The sequence below is a fragment of the Poecile atricapillus genome, chromosome 16 (assembly GCF_030490865.1).
Source record: "Poecile atricapillus isolate bPoeAtr1 chromosome 16, bPoeAtr1.hap1, whole genome shotgun sequence".
Classification (NCBI taxonomy): Eukaryota; Metazoa; Chordata; class Aves; order Passeriformes; family Paridae; genus Poecile; species Poecile atricapillus.
In genome coordinates, this window is record NC_081264.1 from 8038780 (window position 1) to 8044779 (window position 6000).

Below are 6000 nucleotides of genomic sequence, written 5' to 3' on the forward strand. Positions count from 1 at the left end.
GAAGGGCCGAGTGTGACCCTTTCAGTTCTGCTCCAAGCAGGGGCGAAGCTCTCCAGCCATGGTTCACCTCTGGACCTGAATCCAGCTCTCTGTCCCTCTGGTGCTCCCAGCTGCTGTCGGTGGCTCCCAGGCTGGGGGACACTGGCTCTGGCCCATCCCCAGTGTGTTGCAGTGGCCCAAGGGTTTGGCCAGCACAGTGTTGAGTCAGCAGCCAGACTGGGATTCATGAGAGCACTGTCACTGTTCCACCAGAGCCAGACACATGCAGTGGAGTTTTGTCCTGCAGAGCCCCACCTCTGCTCCCTCCCACACCCCTCATTCTGTGTATTCAAGTCAATTTCTTTTTAATTTCATCTTCTCTTCCAGTCATTGGAATCCACACACAAGCTCAAGCTCTTCTCTGAAAGATGGCAGGGGCACTGAGAGCAAGGCAGTGGGCTGTATCTCTCATTTTTCCAAAACTTGGCTCTTCGCAGGGTGACTTGCAGTTTCCACTACCTAAGCTAGGAAAGGGGAGGAAGGAGGCTATACTGAAACCCTTTTTTCCCCTTTCATCACTTGGTTCTCTAGCAAAAATGGTGTGTTAAGGGAATACCCAGCCAGCTCCTGCCATGGCCAGAGGGATCAGCAAGAATTGTGCAGTCTTATTACAGGAACTCACTCCTGGGAACCACTGAGTTGTTTGTAAGCACATTTTTACATTCTTTGACACTTTTCCAGTAAATGTGCTTAGAGAGAAAAAGCAGGATTTTAACCAGGGGCTGAAGAAGCTTTTGTCTGGCCTTGACTAGAATAACACCAGCCCTCTCGTATTTTGCACTGCTCCGTACCTGAGTTGTTGTGCTGAAAGGCACTGGGTGACCAGTGAATTCATTGTTTCCTGAGATCTGCATCATAGCAGAGAGCAAAACACCCTTGACAAGGCAGTGGTGTGTGATGGGGCTGGCAGCTGGGGCCGATTGTTTCCATACACAAAGAGGGGGCTCATGGGGGACTCAGCTCTTCACCTCTGCTTTTTCTGGCATTAATTCAGCCTGGCCCCTCAAGGAGCAAAGTATTGTCTGTATGGGAAACAGCACAGATTGAACAGTTTTTCAAGCCAAGTAGCTGCAACTCTGTTACCATATTTACCAAAAGAAAAAGCCAAAAATATTATTGTTCAGTTTAATCTTGCCTGTTCCCTGCTGGTTTGAATGGCTGCAACCCAGGAGTTCAGACTACCAGTTGCTCTGCTTCAGCATCATGTGGTTGATCATCGTGGTTCCCATCTCCTGTGGGTCCACAAACTGTGAGAAGTCAAACTGAACGTCTCCAAGGAAATCCTGCTTTTCCCTCCAGCCTATTTCAAGACACAGATGAGCCCAGCACGGATTGTGAGTCCCCTCGGCTGTTGGTAGAGTCACAGGCATGGCATGGCCGCCCTGCAGGTGGAGGGAGCAGCGAGCAGCTGGTGGATAAACCATTGGGTTCTAACTATCAAATACTTCTGGGATGCCCCTGCCACCCATTGCCAGCAACCTTTGGAAGGAACAGGATGTCGGAAAGCTGTCACAGGAAGCATCTTTTACAAGCAAGAGGAGGGGATTTGCCAAAACACCCCCCAGGTTTCCACACTGTTTGCTTTGGAGGAGGCAAACAAACGCCCTGAGACGGCACAGGAAGAGGCGGCAGCGCCGGGCCTGGCCGGGTTACAGCACGGCGGCGCGGCCGGGGAGCTCTCACTTCCTCTCTTTCTTTGGGAACTGTATTTGTTATCACAGCCTTGTGGAGGATTTACCCAGCCTATGCTGGGACTGTGGGGACGGGGCCAGAGCCACGGCCCGGGAGGGACATTCCCACTGCGGGGTCAGGCAGCTGTTCGGGACAGAGCTGGCGGTGGCGGGACTTGGCGCGGGAGCTGGGCCAGGGGCCCGCCCCCCTGCGGTGAAGCCGTGTGGGGCCGCTGGCCTGACGCCATCTTGCTGCAATGCTTGGAGCCCTCGGCCTGGGGCACCGGGCATGGCGGGCTGCTGCGGACTGGGGGCCGCGCACGGAGCCTCGGCAGGGCCCGCACTGACTCAGCCTCCGGGGAGCTCGGGCGGTGCAGCCCGGTGACTTCATCCTCTGGAAATAGCAACCGAGGAGGAACCATTTCTGTCACTACTATACCCATACTGACACTCAACCAATATTGGCTCCTTGGCTAAAATTTATATTGCAGAAAAGGCACCTGATTCCCTGCGAGGGCTTCAAGGGAAGAGGACTCCTGCAATTCCCCTGCTTGCAAAGTAAAGCAAAGCCAAGGCAGCAGCTGGCAGTGGCTGTCTCAGGTAACAGGGGCCCTCACTCTTAACCACTGGTGAGCTGAATCTTCCTGAGGGTTCTGCTGGGGCGGCACAGAACAACCCCTGATAATCCAAACTATGGCTCTGCCACAATGGCCAGGGACGTTGGAGTTCCCATGGAGGCACCCTGGGGATGTCCAGTCTGGGTTTTTCCAGGGGAACAGTGCAGGGACAGGACTTGTGGCACTGGGGCCAGTGTGAAGGGCTGCTGCGGGCACAAGGCAGGTGTCCCACAGCCACCAATCCCTGCATCCACCTGCCTCATCAGCCATGGCAGCCCTTTGCTGGCCACTGCAGATCAGGCTGGCAGGAGCTGCTGCTGCCAGCACAATGCCTCAGCTGTACTGAGAAAAGCCTTCTCGAGCCCCACATCCCCAGGCTGGGGCAAGTCCATAGCACAGGGCCAGCACTTGGCCCCTCCAGCATTGCTGTGGAGCTTTCAGAGGTTAAAGCATCTCTCCAGGCAGGTTTGGAGAATGGCTGTAGGACTTCACTGGATTGTGAATGGCAGAGAAGGCACAAAGGGCTCCAGGACAGGCTGGGATTGATCAATCTCACCAAGGGAGAAGGAAGCAGAATGGGGATCAGGGCAGCTTCCTAGGCCCCTCTACCATTCTCAGCATCACAAAGAGGTCAGATTTTCCCTTTTATACAGAAAAAAAAAGCTCATCGGCAATCACAGCAGGCTGGGTTTGACAGCTCATAACTTAATGGCTTTTAAAAAATAACCATAGTCTGTTTTAAACGCTGGTCAAGGTCTCCTCTGCCCTCCCCCCCTGGAAAGCCTTCCCTGCTCTCACTTTTCTGATATTACTTTCCCTAATCTTTGGCCTTCATTTATTAATGGCTAATTATATCTATTTGCTTTAGTGCCAGCATTGTCCTTTAGCTTGAATAGCTTTTTTGCCTCCCTAATGTTTGCTTCCCAGCGCTATTTATAGGCAGCAATTGTATCCCCCTGCAGCCACTGTTGTGTTTGGCTACGTGGGCTCTGAGCCTTTGGCCTCCTCAAACAGCTCTCCTGCCTCCCTTGGTGTCCTGTTCACGAGTAGAGGGGGTCAGACAGGCCCCCAGCCAGTTCCTGGCTCTGGGAGAAACTGGTTTGTTGTCAGCACTGGCCATGATGCTTTTGGGACAGGAACCTGGGGGCAGAGCTGTGTGTGCCCCTAGTCCTGTTGGGTTGTTTTTTTGGGCAGCCCCATGGGGTAATTCTTTTAGGCAAAGACAGGAATCACTCCAGGCTCCTGTTTGCCTTCCCTGTCCCTCCTTCCACATTTCTGTGGAGGGAGAGAAACGCCAGGCAGCACGGCCCACCAAGGCAGCACCAGAAGGCGTGTGATTCCTTTGCTGCACTTTTATCCCAGGATGAGAAAGATGATGGAAAACATTTGTTTTTGTGATAAAAGCAATTGACCCAGGAGGAATCTGCCTCCCCAGGGTGGCCTGCAGCAAATCACGGAGATAAGACATAGCAGGCAGCAAACACCAAGTGCTTCCAAGGCTTGGAGCAGCTGCAGAGCAAATCCCTCCCCATGTGGAAGGAAACCTGCACTGGGCTTCCACAGCTGCTCCTGAGGATAGATAACATGGCCAGGGATGGTTTTAGTGGATTTTGTTGGGAATGGGAAGGTCTGCAGAGAAGGGCACTGTTTGTTTTTCTTAATGAATGGTCAGATTTTTTTATTTGAGACATCTTCACCACAGATCTCAGCCAAGCTTTTAATAGATGGGTTCCTCGCCAGCGGCAATTGCAAATTGATTGCAGCAGAAATGGCAAGTGGAGACAAATATAGTGCAGGCTGCCTGCAGGGAGAGTGCGCGGAGGAAACTTCGGATGCTATTTTTGGTGTTTTGTCTCCACTGCTTACAGTATTTCTAATTTATGGTTTTCCTTAAAAAACTGTTTGGGGTTAGGATTTTTTTTTTCTTTTTTTTTTTTTTTTTGAGAGGTTAAAAATGTTCCGTTCTCTAGAGAAAGTGTTGGGTTCCATGCCCGGCTCTGTGGAGCTGCTGGGTGCCTTGGCCCAGGTTGGTCTGGCAACAGGTGTGTGCTGCTGCTGCTGCTGCTGCTGCTGCTGCTGCTGCTGCTGCTGCTGCTGCTGCTGCTGCTGCTGCTGCTGCTGCTGCTGCTGCTGCTGCTGCTGCTGCTGCTGCTGCCGCCTCCATCCCCTCCACTGGGACCAGAACTGGGCCTGTCTCACTCCCAGGTGCTGTGTGGGGACTGACATGGAGACAAACCCTGATTTCACCCTGATCCATGGGAGCCTTGTAGGGTGCAAGAAAGTACAGCTCTCTGGCTCATAAAGACAGAAAATTCTCCCGTGCCTGCTGAGCCATGGCTGCACCACAAGGGCTGGCAGCAGCAGCCCCAGCAGTGATCTGCACTGCTCGGCACCAACGCACTGAATTGCCCTTGGTCCCAGTCAGCTCCAGGAGCTGCAGCAGCCAGAGGCTCCTGAAACACAGGGAGACCCAGGAGGGTGCTGCAGGTGAAATGTTTGACCTGGAGGGTGTCAGCTCAGGGCTGAAAAATCATAAATCCAGGTGTGACCAAGAGTGTGTGTGCTGGAGTCTAACTGCAAGGAGACCAGGAGGAGGGCGCTGGGAGTCACTCAGGTTACTTGGCAGAGCAGGAGAACACTCCAAGTTATTGCTGGGCTTGGGGAGCCACAGCTGGGTGACACTGGAGTGGTGTTAAAGGCTGATATCCTAACCTTCTCAGACCCAGGGGATGCTCAGGACATGGTGGCAGATGGAGGCACAGTCCCAGGATGAAAAGCAGAGGTGTCTCACTGAACACTGTGTTCACGGGTGTGAGAGATAAGGCTGCAGTTAGAAATAAAGGAGCAAGAATGCTCATGAAAGTGACAAACAAGGGTGAGGGAAATCTGTGTTTAACTCCAGAACAGTGAAATAAAAGCAGCTCACAGCAGGACTGGCTATGACCACACAGACGGTGTCCGTCTGGAGGTCTGGGGTGTTTGCAGCAACAGCTCAGGGGAGGTCATCAAATGGCAGCATTTTGTACCACAGGATAGGGTTTATTTGCTGCATAGGAGACTTCCTGGTATGAGAAATCCCTGATATTCTTCTGCCATCTTTTTAAACATCCCTTTTTATGTAGACCCTGTTTCACCTTGATTTGAACAAGCTGCAGTCTGTCATTCACTGAAAAATCCCTCAATTTCCCATGCTTGCCTTTAAACAATTTAAAAGGCACCTCTCCACCAGCATTCTGGATGATGCAGGCATTGGAAGAAAGACACCAAAAAAGGGAAAAACAATTTGTTCATCAGTGGCTCAGTGGAGCCCTTCAGCAGAGGGCACCTGTAGCTCTGTCACACCTGGCCAGGCTGATGTTGCATGCCTAGCACATCCCAAGGCTTGTACCCAGATACTCAGCATTGCCCACCATGAGCCAGAGTGGGCTATGGCTGCTGACCACCCTTGGGAAGAAAAAAAAATTGAAAAAAAAAAACCTAAAACTTTTAAAATGTTTTTAAGGCAGTCACTGTCATCTACCTCTGATAACTCTGTACCAGCCACCCAGCCTGCAGTGCAGGATCAGGATCCCAGCGCCCCACAGTGCTGCCTGTCCTGCCCCACTGGGCACCTCTGGGAGAAGAGGCTGAGTGCCAAGGTAGGCACATACCCTCTGCCTGGGATTTCCCAGCTG